Genomic DNA, 15,967 nt, shown 5'->3' with positions numbered 1-15,967 from the left:
CAAACAAGAAACCAATATTTATCTAACAGTTTGTATGATGGTTAGTCCACATATTAACACATTTAAATATATTATTCACAAACTTTGGGCTATTCTTGAAGACAATCGGGCATTATTAAAAATGTATCAGAGAGACCTTTCATTGTCCTAAGATGCCATGCAAACTTACAACTTGAACACCGTCTACCACACTCTCCTAATTTAATACAAGCGCTTTTTTTGAGCTTCTTTATATTGGACCACGTGTTATGTCACGTGATTCATGTGTATTGGTGCTCTGCAAGCACCAGCCTTGCGTTTTGGTTTGTTTTATTGTACGATTCATTGTGTCAATTTAACTGTGTTTTTCGGTGCATTGGATAATTCCGGGGCGTTTAGTTTGAGACGGCAGACCCGCTATGTCCCTAAGGCTGTAATGCTTTGCTCAGCTTTCCTTTACCGCGTGCGACGCGTGATGTCATATTAGACGCGCCCTGCCGCGCGTATGGCTCATTCGAGTTGAGAGGCTTGTGACGCCAGCTTTGACACGGCCTTTGGCGTATTTAACTCCAGTTGAAAACAAACGCGGGAAGTTCGGTTTCAGACTTCCTGCACTGGCGCTTATGGCGTTTTTTGTAGAGGTGAGTGTTCCACAACCGCTAGCTAGACAGAATTTTCTTTGCTTCTGGTCTTGGACTAGGCCCATTTGGGTACTTTACGTACTTTACGATCTCCTTTGGCCGCGCAATTCTTATTATTATTTCTTTACACAGCCTGGCGATGCTATTTTTATGTTATGTTATTGGCGGAGGAAACTGATTTGGATTAGTTAGGCGGACAGACTTTCTTTCTCTCCTTTTTCTCCTATAGTCGGCTGATATGTACAAAGTAAGTTTATGTACAATCACATTTGGGGCACATTAAATGACTTACCAACTCTTTGTGTCTGCCATTATTCCATAGATTTTGTTTAGTCCCGAATGACATTGTGAAGTTCACCTTTTTTTGGACCCTACAGAAATCCTGAACTGCTCGTGCATTTGAGGCCGTACCACAGACCAAGGAAAGACCAATTGATGGTACTCGATTGAAAGATGCAACTTTGATTATAGGTGAGCACAACGATGTTTCATGCGACTTGTGCATGAGTATACCGAGAACATTTCGGATGCTGTTTATGTACTATTCTCATCTGTTTCTGGAGTTTAGGGTTTTCTCTCTTCTTTATCACTTATTCTTAATACTGGTGATTTATTTCTATCACACTGGTGGTCTCATCTTGGGTTTCAAATGTCTGTTTAATTTGGAGCTAAGTTTTACCCTTTCTTTGGGCTCCTTTTATCTCACTCGAGCTCATCTACAGAGAATTTTCGTGACCACACGTGGTCATTCTTCTTTTTTATTATATTATTACAGATCGAATTCATTTGAGATTTGTTTTCGGTGTGGCCAGATGGTTACTTCCTGGACTTCTTGTCAGGCTCCTGGGCCCACCCCCGAAGGGTTTGAGATCATGGTAATTAGATTTTCTCCCCCTAGTCACTTTGCATGTCCTGACCTAGCGTTGAAGGACCGGTGCTCTTTTGGGATCTTCAGATCACTTGTTTTTTTATATACAAGAATGATGTATGAATGATTGTACTGTTTACATGTATGTTCTTCAATTTAAGTTTTATTATCATCATAAAAAATTTCAGTAGAAAGGGTGTTTTTTAATGTGTAACTTTTGTGTAGGTGTATTAAAGACACAGATGAATTTTCAAGAATGTATACACGGGAATGCCACGTCCTGACGAAGATGGACATCATCTGCAATTCAGATAGATGTGCTTTCCATCGAAACTACTTGTTTTTTGGTGCCATGCTTACTATATTGTTTTCATGTATTTGTGTTCTAATTTGCATGTCACCGCAGTAGTTGACGTATTGCATCCCATGTTAGAATTTTTAGAGTATGGGTTTAAATTTGTGATGCTTTTCAGTTTCTTATTCAGTATCTATTATTGAACGGCCACATTTGGAAATAACGAATCCTCTTTCTTGCCATTTTTAGGATTTAACCAGCCTATGAATGTATTTCTAAATCATTCAAACTTGTTCAGTTGACCAGAATTTTTCACTCGATAGATTCCCGTCTCCCGAGTGCGTCCAATTCACTGGCACTGATCTAGATATGTTTGGGGATGATTGTGATCGCTCTCCAATTTGTGATTTGGCATTGGGTTCTTAGCAGTCTTTTTTGGAAATTAGTATTTGCTTCACATTATGCACTTTATTTGTGTTTATAATTGTATGTCATATATTTACTCTTATTCATGTATGAGCTCTAACTTATTTAATAATCATTTTAATGTTTCTAATCTAATAAAGACATTTATTTAAATAATACTGTTGTGATTCATGTGCAGTGATCTGAGGGGTTGATTGAGGGTCCGTTCCTGACTCCGCTGGTGGGATTGTGCTCCTTTCAGTGTACTTGCTTGTATGTCTGCTGGCTTGATTCTTGTGCTTTGATGCCAACTTACTAGACATATTGGAATGCCCGGATACTACAGAGAATCAAGTTCTTTACCAAGTCAAAAAGGGCACTTAACTGCATTCCATGGAGCTGCTGCAAAAATGTATTGAAGGGGACATCATTACACATCCAATATCTAGGCAATTAATAAAATAACATCACTATGCAACATGTTGTACAACGTCTATTATCTATTCAGTACAATTTGTAGGTTAGCATATGTGGGAAAAACTAAACATACGATCAAGGAACGTATCACTGAACATAAAAGTGACATCAAAACGTTTTCACTAAGCACAACACACAATGTCATTAGTGAAGTTTAAAGTTGAAGTCATCCACAGACATCTAAGCAACAGAGATCAGCGGAAACGGATACACTAAACAGAAACGTATTGGATTCATTGGTTACAGTGTTTGCCTCTGGATGGAATTAAGGAATTTACTTCTTTTGTGACTTTTATTTAACTTTCAAATTCATTGGAAGTCTGTGTTGAGCAGTTCAATAATGTTAGCAACCTTCAATGACTTGCTCTCAGGAGCAGGACTTTTAACAGTTGCAGCAGTAGGACGTCATTTTATGTAGCAGGTGTTCCTTTAAGTGCTTTTCCAGGTCACTCGCACAATGAAAGGCAACCATTGTACCACATGGTTGCCAGTTGCATGTTCGGGTTTGAAACATGCTGACCACCAGACGAAGGTACAAGTTTTATTTTATGTTTTTAAATTGCTCCAGTTCATTTGAGCAGCAGGTAGGTTTTATTTGAGAAACTTTGTTAAAACTAACCACTAAGCTTAGTCGTTCACCTAATTTGTGTTACATATTTAATCCACTCGCCACCTGAAGAAGAGCATGAAAGCTTGAAACATTGTGGGAATCTCGGACTAATGAAAACAAATAAGCAAATATGGATTTCATACAGGTGAGGTTGGGAGTTTCTTTTTTCAGAATCCATTGTGCAGGATTAGGGGCTCCCCCAGGAATTGTCCCTATCACCTTTATTATTTCATCTTTATTTACGGCCACTAATGGACATAATGCAGAAGCATATGGTTTGATTCAAGTCATACGCGGATGATACGCAGGTGTTCATTAGATTGGACAATGTGGTGGAATCCTTTATCAGGGTAACCATCTGTATGGATGAAATTAGTAGCTGGATGTCTGCCAACTCTCTTCAGCTCGAATCCAACAAGACAGAGATTGCCTTATTCGGACCAAAACATCTCCTTATAGAGGACAGATGGCCCTTGCCTCGGGTTTTGTTGGGTACTGTGAAGGCATCATGAAGCAAGACAGACAACAGATTCACTTTTCTTAACAAATGGATTGATTTATCTTAATTGTAAGTATGGAGTAAGGCACATTTTGCCCCAAGCTAAACTGGGGTCTCCCTACCTATAAAAACTATGGACAGTCTGTGTCATTAAGTTCAACTCAAATGTCTGTCTGTGTCCAAAACCTATACTTGCCCTCACAACTAAAGACATACAATGTGTAGCGATGTCAGCATCAAAACACACAGTCTTAAAAATACAGTTCGGAGCCTCTTCCAGCTCTGGTTTATTGTCAGTCTAGAAAATTAGACACCCCTCGAACGGAAGGCAATGCAGGATAATTGGTTGGCCGAAGACCAACTGCCTCATTTAAAGTGTTAAGAATATATGCTCATTAGTCATTACATAGTTACTAGCTTAACTAGAGTGCAGCCATTTTAAGATGACAGAATCGCCATTTTGTTTTCTCTCCGTTTTCTCCAACGTTGCCACTTTGTCTCATGTAAAACTGATTTGCTGAAGATATTATTCCGCTTCAATGGTCCAAGGTTACTAAAGACATGTTGAAACATTACGCTAGAGAGCCAGACAGAAATGCTCGGTTCCCTCCCGCACATATCCTTGAAGGCAAGGAGCAAGGCATTTTAATCAGTACATGGATGCCAGTGAGTCTCCTTAAAAGAATAGCAATGCACAAAACTAATATTAAAGGGTTTGAATTATGTTCTTCTGTACGGCCCCCCTTCTGAGCACTGTGAGGCCCCGGACAGCAAGCTGACCTTTAGAGCGTGAATCGAAACCAGGAGATACTAAGGCCTGGAATGTGCCAGTCCCCCTACGCGCAGCTTGTCCATGAAAACAGAAGCGCTGTGTTTTCACAAACAAAGAATAGTGTCTGTCAATTCGAGATTGCAAACTGTTACTAAATATGGTGATCTAAAGTGTCATATTCGTCACCATGATCAATCATCGCCTCCACTTCAAAGGGAATGAATTAGGGGCGGCATCGAATGTGTCAAATGTGTCATTACTGATTGCAAGATGCTCATTTTGTATATATGTAACTGATGTACGATTTTCGCTCTCTTGCGTCCCCCGAGGTCTGTTAGACACACGTCGCGGGGCGTGGGACCATTTGGCCAACTGGGACTATTTGTTTTGCAATAAACCCTAGATTTTTGGGAATACAACCTCGTGTCTGGCCTATCAGTTCGTGTGTGGTGATTGTGCCTTGTTTCCACATCCGCGGGTCCCTCAGGGGCCCCTTCAGCTTCACCTTTCTGAAGTTCAAAATAGTTCCAAAAGGTCTCGGGGTTCCCTTCCCCAGGTTCAACACAGTTCACAAAGTCTCTTGACTTTGAATAATACTTCTCGTTTAAGTTTGTAATCCTCTATGCTCTTTAATAGTTCAAACAGATGGTTTCTTTCACTTTAGCACTTACTATACAACACAGCCTTCATATCTTGGCTTCTCCTGGTTGTTTTCCCAGATAGGGGTTTCTCGGTCTAGGCACAGTCCACCCATTAAAGGTCACCCAACCGATAACCCATGGCACTTTGGGATGCTATTGGTTTTTCTTGGCCAACACGTCTTCTCCCCAGACCTGTGTCAGTAACAAGCATTCACTGTAGTTTTCTCCTTGGCAGTCTTTTGGCTTTGCCACAACTTGCATTCAATTTGTACTGTGGTGTTCATCCTTTTCCACCACCTTGCTTTCACATAGTCTATTAATGTTCATCAACTTGCTTATCACACTTGCTTTCCACTTAATTCATAAGTGCTCATTACGGGTTTTCATTTTGTTCAAAAATCATTCTTAACGGTTTCCCACTACGTTCGTAACTACATATCATTCGCTTTACACTCGTTCTGTGTTTTCACATCATTTCCATATCTTCTCTTTAGTTTGGTATTCAATTAATCTTATTGCATTCAAAAAAGTACTTTGCATTTTGTTCGGTATTCACTCATCTTGCATTCGGTTCTAAATCCCATTCTTCAAAGTTTCAGTTTGATCAGTAATTGCAAATGTTCAATTCCCGCCCCTGGAGTGCCCCGGTACAGAGTGTTCCCATTTTCACACTCACCGGTACTCGGACGCTCCTCTGGGCGTCTTTGCAGTTTTTCCGGCTTCCACTTGTTTCCAAGGTATGCTCTGTGAGTTACAGCTAGCAACGCTCGCCACCTGTGAACCTCGCTGCAGCGGCCCACGGCAATACAGAGTCTTCTGTGTTCCCGAGCTACAGCTAGCAACGCGCAGCACAGGGGACTGCAGGGGCTCTGACCCTCTCATGGACCATTCGGGTTGCAGCATCTCTCTCGCCCCTCAGCAACACACGCCGTTCTCTCCGCCGGCCACTCTCCAGCCTGCTCCTCGCCTCGCAGCTGTGTCCTTCTCACCAGGCAGGTTCTCTCTTCCTCCCTGTCGGTCTCTCATTTTATGAACCTGTGGCCTCTCAATTGGTTGCAGATTCAAGTCCTTTGCCTGACCACATTTGCACCTATTAATGGGACATGCCTGATCCTTGAAATGGTTTTCCTCTGTAGTCCTTTTCCTCGCCCCAGTACCAAAGTGGTGAAACTGACTAGAAGTGTGCATTATTCCTAGTTGCCTCTTCCCCGTCCCAGTCTTAAAGGCATATGATTGTGGGACAGTTGGTGTGTTTGGAAGGGATAAAGACTGACAATACTCCGCAAAGGTAGGGGGAGGGTAGGACTAATTCTCAAAAGGGAAAAGGGGTTACCATGTTACCATGTCTCACCTGAAGACATCCTCGCCCCACTCCCCAAGGTCCCTCCACCCAGGTGATCCTCCCTCACATATCCACCCCAGGGTCATGATCCAAGAGCGATGGACTTTCCCTGGCCAACTAAGAGGAAGATCCACAGGGAGTAGATGGGAGGATGCCCTCAGGTTCCTCAAAGTACCAAATTAAAATATGAACCTATGTTAAAAAACCTTGATTGCATATGGAAGAACAATCTGTGCTGTGAAGGCCAAATCGGAGCCAAAGTGCAGGTCGAATTCTATTCTATCCGCTTACTCAGACAAGCATTTCCTTTTGTTCCTGAGAATGATAATGCGATAGTGGTGGAAGCATTGGCAAATTTACAGCTGGGCTACTGTAATAGTCTTTTAGCCGGTGTCCCGGCAAAACAAGTTCAGAGACTTCAAAAGGCGCAAAACACTGGAGTTATAATGGTGTTTGGATTAAGAAAATCCACACCCATTTCCAGGTTACGGTGGTCTCTTCACTGGCTAGCTGTGGAGGACAGGATTAAGTTCAAGATCCTGTGTCTGATATACAAATGTCTCAATAATTTAGCACCGGTTTACCTGACCGAAAAACTAAATGTTTACCAGCCCACACGGGCACGCTGATCTCAGCACAAGCTACTTCTGGCTATTCCTTCCTCGTCCTGTGTTTATAGAGGTGACCAGAGATTTTCTGTATTCCGACCCAAAGAATGGAACAGTCTCCCATGGGAGATTAGGAAGCTGGAGTTCTGCAAGGTGATAAAAACCTATCTTTTTAAATAAGCGTAGGAAGTACTACCATATCTGTTCCTGAACGTGTCTTTCTATCAGTTTATCGATTATCCAAATCATATAGTTTGCCATCTGTGCCTGGATTCGATTTAGTTCATCATGCTGCATGTTATAAATCTCTCAAATCAAATCAAATATTTACTAAATTACTTCACAAATTTAATGGGATCCGTGGAACAACCAAAATCAGCAAGTTTTCATGTGTCACACAAAAAAATTATCCAACAGTTTCATGAAAACATAATTGAATCATTGGCTTGTCAAATGTTTTTACTCAAGCTATCGTATACATCATATGTAGGATACATAGGAGTGAGTGCCATTGAATCATTGGATATTTAATTCAAACCCGGCAATGAACACCTGACCAGCCATCTGACATATCTGAGATGACCTTCAAACATAAGGATGTGGAAATAGGTCTCTTTAAGACCTCCAAAACATAGCAAAACCCTCGCTTGAAAAGCAACCAAGCTGTGATCATTAATTTCTCCAGCACCAGGTATTTGTTCAGACCAAAGAGGACTAAGGTATGTCTTAATCCTTGCGTCTTTGTACTGCAGTGAAATAGAAAAGGGATAAACCCTGATTAAACAGCACTTCTGGACTCAGCTCTATTACAGAAAATGAGTTGATGAAGAAGCGGGTGAGCAACTTTAGAGGCCTTGCAAGGACTATAGGGAAGGTCTGGTCAAAACTTAAAATTCATATTATTACCAGATGATGCGATTGCTTTAGTATTGTGGGGAGAAGGAATGCAGGTAGCAACAAGGTGCAAGACCAGAAGACTAGATGTCTGAGGCCTAACACAGGTCTCTAACCCAACAGGAATAAAAGCTACCCTCCTTCTATGGGTGCAACCTTTATAGAGCTGCCGTTGCTCATACATTAAAAATAAGGTTAGTGCAAGTATGAAAAACAGTTGAGTCAGAACCCAGAAGTGCAGTGTTGAGCTATACAATATATATATATATATATATATATATATATATATTTTTTTTTTTTTTTTTTACAGCAAGCATACAAGAACCAGTTAATTGCACATAACTGTTGTTTCTCCTAGTCTGCCACTACTTTCAGATAACCATTTTGTTCAAATGCCTTGCATCCATCCCAAGGCTGCAGCTCATTTTGACAGTTTAAAAATCGCATGTGCTGGATTTCTGCTTATGGCCTCCCCGCCTTGCCCCCTCTAAATCATGTATAATGGGTGAAATCATATGATCCTGCTATGGATTAATAGCATGTAGATTATATCTTCTCTACACACCCATGACCATCTTAAAATGCATTCCAGTTTTTGGAAATATGTGACCAAGTAAAAGTAGGCCATGTGAGGTTGGCATCATGGAAGGAGACGCAGACAACATATTCAAAGTTGAACAATGTTTTATTAAATAAACGTCAGGATGGATTAAGGCCTAACTTGCACTATACTATGGTGGGATTTCCCTACCTAAAGAAACTAAGGAATGTCAAATGTCAGTAAGTTCAACATAAAAATCTGTCTCGTCTCAAAATCCTTTACTTTCCCTCACAACTCACACAAACACTTATGTAGGGACATCAACCATAAATCAAATAGTGTTCCAAACAAAGTTCTGAGCTTCTCCCAGCTCTGGCTTACTCGCCAGCCTTCTCTCTCAAATGTCATAAGTTCACCACAAAGTTCAATTTCTCCTCCTTTGAATGTTAGAGGAAATACAGTTTTATGACTGTTGGTGTGCCCTTTCCCAAGTTCAACACAGTTCCAAGGGAACACAGTTTCAGGAGACCAAAACTCAGGGTTCCCTTCCCCAAGTTTAGTGTAGATATCAAAAGAAATATCTTGAAGCTTTGAGTCTTTTGACTGGACTTGCACAACTCAGGGTTCCCTTCCCCAAGTCTGAATATTATCAAGGGTTGTCCTGCTTTCACCACAGCATGCTTCCTTGTTGACATAAAGGAATTTTCTGCTCAATGCGCAGTTTCAGACCACACGGTCCATCCGTTACAAGTCACACAACCAGGAACGTAACATTTGCTTTTGCATCATCCTTCGTTCACAAGTGGTAGTTCTCTGGTCTTGGTGCAGTTTCCGGCCACACGGTCCACCCATAAAAGGTCACCCAACCTGGAACTTTCAGACTTCCTTCAAAAGTCAATACGCGACTTAATTGCTAGTTTCTTAAAATGCAGCTCCAATTTTAACAAATTGGCATCTTTCCATTCATTTGGCTTCCTTTTGATTTTCACTTCAATGTTCATTAAGCTTAGTTCATCTTATACCATTGCATTCCTATATCAAATGATTTTGGCTTCTGCCTTTCAGTTCTGTATTCAAAATAAAGCTCAGCTTACTTGCTGTATTCCAAACAGAGTTCAGTAAATATGCCTTCTCTGGTACAGAGATTCCTTTTGAAAAGGAAGATATGGAATACCATGTCTCACCCATGGGTATCCCACATCCAATCCCTGAGGACCCTATGTCCAGGTGATCCTCCCTCGCTTGTCCATCCCCAGGGGTACGATCTAAATGGATGGCCTTTCACTGGCCACCTGTATAGAAGATCCAAAGGGAGTAGAAGTGAAGATACCCCCAGGTTTCTCACACCATGCACTCAACAAAGTTCTAGAAAGAAGCACCAGGCGAATACATGGAAAGTTGCGATTGTGGATATCCTACAAATATCTTTGCATCAGACAATGTTTTTCAATGCCTCAGATGCTGGCTTTACTCGACTGGAATGGGCATTTATATCTGTGAGCAGAAGCTGTGTCTGAATCTCATAACAGAGAGCTATGAAAGAGAATACATTATGAATATAGCGATTGGCAGCAAGAGTGCCTGCTATAGGACTAACGCAAATGACAACCATCTAGGGAAGCGTCTCATCTACCAACTGAGTAAACAATAAAACCATAAAGTTCGCCTTATGTTAACCTTTTGCAAAGCTTATTTAGCAGAGAGTTCATTAGACTTTACGAAGACGACTATGGGAACGATCTTCAACTGATGTACAAATTAAATCACATTTTGCTGTTACGGAAAAATGGATTCTGAAGACCACATTGTTCCATTTATCAACTGCTGCACAATACTTTCAGCAAATGTGCTGCACAAGTTCATAACTACATTGGTAGTTCCATCTGCAGACGTGAATATAGAACTCAAGGAATTCCACAACAATGTAAGAGTTACAAGGCACAGACATTTATGGATATGTCTTGGCAACTCTTGCTCTCAGAACACTACACAGCTAGCACAAATCTTTGACACATGAATGTGCAACTTTAGCATGGAAACACACACACATCCACTATGGCCATCAGTACTAAGTAATGAGAGGAGCAATGACGCAATAAGTATTGTTTTTCTTTTAGAACAAACCAGATGCATTTGCAAACAACACTTACAACCTGTTGAACTCTCAATAGATCCAACATTTTGCTTTTGAAAAACATTGTGGAGCTTATAGCTTGAGAAGAACTGAAGCTTAATAAGTCTTCTATAAAACAAAGGCAAACCATGCATTGATCCACTTGGATACTTATATTAATAATAATTTGGTGATTTATATAACACTTCATGTCAGAATCAGAGTCCAGTTTGCAATCACTGTAATAATTGTTTTCACCATTATTGCCCACTCAATGCATCTACCTCAAGAGAATTCCTGATACCGAGTTCCAGGCCTTGGTATTGATCCCATGTTACTCAGCATTGCCCTGTTACCAAGACAATTGTGTTTCGCTTGAGTTGTCTACCCAGCCAACAACCAATGGCTTAGAACAATTGTAAGGACAGTCTATTAAGTGGCGAGATTAAACATGGACATGTTATAAAAAGGGTATTTTCAGTGTTGTTGTTCTCCAAATGAGTACCATTAATGCTGTGGGCAGCAGAGTGTTACATTCAAAAATGTTCAGAAACAAATGTGCAACTACTTGAAGTGAGATGTTCAGCCTAGTGAGTGTGGGTATTTCCTGCTGTTTCCCTGTGTCACAACAGAATAGCAGTATCAGCCATTTCAGTTCTTAGCACATAAGGAAGACATTATAAAATGCAGCTGAATTCACTTTGTCTGTGCTGGCTTTCAGTGACTCAAGTAATCCTCAAAGTATGTAACCAGACAGAAACATCCAATGGAATGTGTTTTATTATTCCGCAGATTTAAGTTAGTAACTAGAAAACGATGGTATGAATCACCATGAAAGAATTTAAGTTCAAAATATGAAAACTAGGCGCTTTGAAATGTTCATAAAAATTAACAGAAGGACCCAAGGATTATGGAATATTTATTCATGAAATCTAAAGTTAGGCATGAAGCAGCATGCTTCGCTTAAATTAAAGTCTACCTTTTCCAAGCACCTTCACACTGAATGGCGAAGCTTAGGAAGGATTCAATCTGCATTTTTGGGTAGAATTGCTTCTTTGGTTGTGTTATAAACTAATACCCTACCCAGAATCTTACAAACTGTTGTTCAGGTCTCTTGGTTTACAGAAATCAGCTCCAGGTCATCGAGCTCTATGCTGTGTACTGCCTGTGAGTAGAACTTACAATTTACTTATTCCATATCCTTGCACAAAAGACTGAAGGTTATCTGAAAAGGCACATTTCCTGACAAGGTTAAAGTATTCACATCCACATTTAACTATGGCAGAAACCCATTTGGTCTAGTTAACATGAGCAAATTCTGTCAAAAGATAGACAATCTATTATTATGGACATGTTGGCTATAACCATGCATCAATGTCCATCTAAAGCGAAGGCACTCTGCTCGCAGCAAATACTAGAGTCCAAAACCTAACTGGAATAGCATGACTTTTGCCCTTCCCACCTCCCCCACCGCTTGGATGCTGTTGTGTTGCAGTAGCTAGCAAGAAGACGCTGGCATACACTTGCAAGCTAGTTTCAATCTAACTTACTCAAGGCATGAATCATAAATCCTTTTGTGCATTATCTAAAATCAGTTTCCTTCAGTGCTTGAAAGCATATTCCCTTCTAGAGACATGAAGACTTTGGAATGTATGAGCAAACTTTCAATTTCTAAGAAAGTGGACACTGAAAGAAATATGAGGGGTTCTGAACGAGTGGTCTCTTACAATTGCATTTGGGAGTCTTTAAACAGCAATAGGGGCCAAATTCCAATTTCGAAGTGCTCAGTTGTCACTAGGCACTATTTTGGATTCAGGCTTCATACCTGGCACTGAGTATAGCACACATGCTTCTCTTTTAGATTCACCTAATAAATTAGGTGTTTAGTGGCGCAATGCTTTAGAAACCTTAAAACTGCTCTTTTCAACTAACCTGCCCCTTCTTTCCCACTCCTCGCCCCTCCACCCTTTCTACCTGCTCTCAAACTGTTCCATGCAAAGTTTACTTTAACTATGCCTGTATGTTTTCTGATATGTAACTAAGTGATGTTCATTCTCTGTAACAAGCGCCACGATGCCTCTGGGCTGTTGTGCGCTCTACAAATATGAATAAAAAAATAAATGCTGAAAGTTCCGTCATACAAAACTGCAGTGATCGGACCTGGTTTTAACTGACTTATCTCTCCTCTGTGGCTTCATCAGAAATGCCAACACCAAGTGTGATATTGAAATGCCCAATGCCTCTCAGGGTTAGGATACCCAAAGTCACGTGTTTTCCTTGTGCAAGTGTTCTTGGTCACCCGTCGGGTTTGTTTCAATTGGTTAATTCCAGCCTTTGTTTGATTCCAGTGGAGTACCAGTTGCTGTACCCTAGGGATGTCCCCAATGGAAAATCCTCTGTGAATTTAGTACAATGTCCAACAATGCATTGTGTTGAATTTGTATGTGCATATATGTTTTTTAGATAACGTGCTTCAAACAGAAACACTGAACAACAACTGCATATAGGTGTGCGTTACAATAATGCAGCATTGAAACGTGGAGGTAGCAAGCAACTATTTGCTGAGGGGAAAATTGGAAGCCTTAAAAGTTGAAAGAATAGACTAACATTTCAATAATATACCACAACTTACAGTAATTTACAATTAGGTACAGGTGGGAACAGAATACAGCATAACTGCATGGGGAGCGAGGGGAATCAGACGGCTGCTCAATGCAGGTGGGAAAAGGGAGGTAAACAAAGACTTGAGTTAGCTAGGCAAGGGCGAGCTACTACACGTATCGATCTGAAGATAATTTGGGGAGTGACCAGTGTTGCATGGACAGGCACCCCACTTTGTAGCATTGAGCAGAGGTGGGTGAAGTAAAAATGTGAAATAAAGGTTGCATGAATAAAGGAATAAATTGATAGTCCCATGAGAGGGCTGATGCAGCCGTCCATTATGCAGTGAACGCGAGTTGACATCAGGATTTTCATTGAGTGATAGGCAAGGTGGGAACAGTTTATGCAATGTTCTGGTGGCCTGGAAAGGATAAAAGTGCTCGAGATTCTGGTTACTGCCAGAGTGAATCCCTCGGTTGAAAGCCTTGTGAGATGGGATGAGGGAACAGAGGAGAACATCAGAGAAGGGGTGAGCCATTATGAGGAGAGCCAAAGGTCACTTTTGTTCTGAAGAGCAGAACATCAAGGAGCAAAGGGCCATGCAGTGACAGTTGGAGGAGAGGGTGTTAAAGATGCAAGAGGATGGTTCACTGGTGAAGAATGGGAAAGAGGATTAGAAAAAGCTGAAGGAGATGAGTTTGAAGATAAAGGAGGTTTTGAATGTGAAGAAAAGGTGATCATGGATTGACCATGTTCCAAGAGATGGAGAGCCAATAGTTATAAAGGTAAGAAGCACTCCAATCTGGGGCTGTCTTTTGGAAGCAAATACAGGAGAGCATAAGGAGGATAGGGGGATGTTCTACAGTGGCAAAGACAGAAAAGTGATTGAGAAGGATAAAGATGTAACAGAGTGGTGAGCAGTAGCGAGGAAGATGGAGGGTGATTGCTGTTTCAGTAGAGTGACTGCTGATTAATCTTGACTGGAGCTGATTACAGAGTGTTATTTCCCATGCAGGTTGTCATGCATTCAAACATCACATGTTCTAGAGCTGTAAACTGGTGGGGAGGGTTGGGGATAGTGCAACAAGGGATAGTTTGTTGGGTTCTAAGGGATTCCCGCAGGATGGTATGATGGTAGCCACTTTGAAGCAAGCAGGGAAGATCCCAGAAGCAAGCGATAGGCTGAAAAGAGGAGACAGGAAAGAAGTGGGGTTGGAGCCAAATGTGCCCGAGTGGGTTACTAGGAGTACAGGAAGGGTTGGCCCCCAGAGATTGACTGAGAGGTAAGTTGGGCTTGTGGAAGGGAATGAGCACAGAAAAGAGGGAAAGGAAGATAGGAGAGCAGTAATAGTGTCCCTGATTTTGGTGATCTTCAAGGGGAATGTGAGAAACTAGAAGGTGTCTCACCCACTAGTCCTCGGGAATCGGTCATCCAGGTGGTCAGGACACTGCAATCACTTTTGGATACAGTTCCTAGGGGTTAACCAGTGCGGGAGGATCACCTGGGTGAGGGGTCTTCGGGGAGTGGGAGTGGGGCACCGGATGGTGAGACGTGGTATCCCCTTCCCTCTAACACCTTTACCCCATCCTACCCAGTAGGATATTTAGGAACTCTACCCCCACTTTTCCAACACAAACACTTTCTCACTGACAGCCTGCTCTAAGGGGAAAACAGACTAACACCCGAGCTGTGTACTCGACATGTCCCAATACTATGGTCAGGCGAGGTCAGGCAATTATTGACAATCACTCACACCTGACTTTGATTACACTTCCCCACACGGATAAAAGGTGGAGCACAAGAGCACACTCTGGCAAAGCACACGAGGAAACACCAGTTTCGAGACGGCAACTGAGCAAGAGAGGAAAGGCAGTAAAACCAAAGGGGATCACAAGGAGGGAAATTCCCTTGACCTTTTCGACAAGGAACCGTTACCTTCCCAAAACATCGAGAGAAAGCATAAGACCAGGAAGCCAGGCTGAAGAATCCTGCATTGTGTGTCGGAAATGCCCGGGGCCCACCCGCGTCAATAATCAAGGCAGGGAGAATCACCAGCCATCGTGGAACTGTCCTTGGCTCCAAGAACAAAGCCACTTCAGCGAAAGCAACACAGCCGGTGAGTTGGGGAGACCAATACAAGACCGGTCTGTGTTGAAGCCAAGGTTGCAAGCAGCAACATTGTATGGCAAGCACTGGAACGAACATTGTTAAAATGCGTGTGATAAGAGATGCAAGTGAAGTTAAATTGTTGATGAGTGATTGAAATTTAAATCAAGTTACAATACCTTTGACGGTGTGGTCTGGCACCGCGTGATGGCTAAATCGGTCCATGTAAGGTATACAGCTGAAAAGTAATAACAGTATATACATTTGGTCCGAGCCCTGCGGAGGGAGACCATTTGAAAGTGAATGAATAAACGTTAGTTGAAGTTGTCCTATGATAGGTCAAGCTAAATCCTGCGCACAGTCGAAAATCTTCCATTTTGATGAAATAGAGAAAGTTTGGAAAAGTACGTGATTTTGGTCTGAGCCCGGCAGAGGTAGATCAATTGAAGGTTTTGTAATAAAGTGGTTCTGAGTCTGGCGTAGGGGGATCCGAAGTGAACAGTAAATCACCTGAGAAGTTTTATAAGTAAGAGACTTTGAATGGCAAAAAGACTGACACAGAAGGCCCCGATAC

The 15,967-nt window shown here is 41.7% G+C and overlaps 1 protein-coding gene across 2 annotated transcripts in view; it reads right to left on the bottom strand.

Moving 5' to 3' along the window:
* The window catches only part of LOC138472928 (protein FRA10AC1 homolog), a 735,805-nt gene that overhangs the window by 406,961 nt on the left and 312,877 nt on the right, over nucleotides 1-15,967 (bottom strand). The window lies entirely within an intron of this gene.

This window comes from Ambystoma mexicanum, chromosome 8 (genome assembly GCF_040938575.1).
Source record: "Ambystoma mexicanum isolate Mex_15411 chromosome 8, UKY_AmexF1_1, whole genome shotgun sequence".
In the NCBI taxonomy this organism is placed as follows: Eukaryota; Metazoa; Chordata; class Amphibia; order Caudata; family Ambystomatidae; genus Ambystoma; species Ambystoma mexicanum.
Note: the sequence above shows the minus strand (reverse complement) of the source record. Positions and strands in the feature narration are given on the sequence as shown.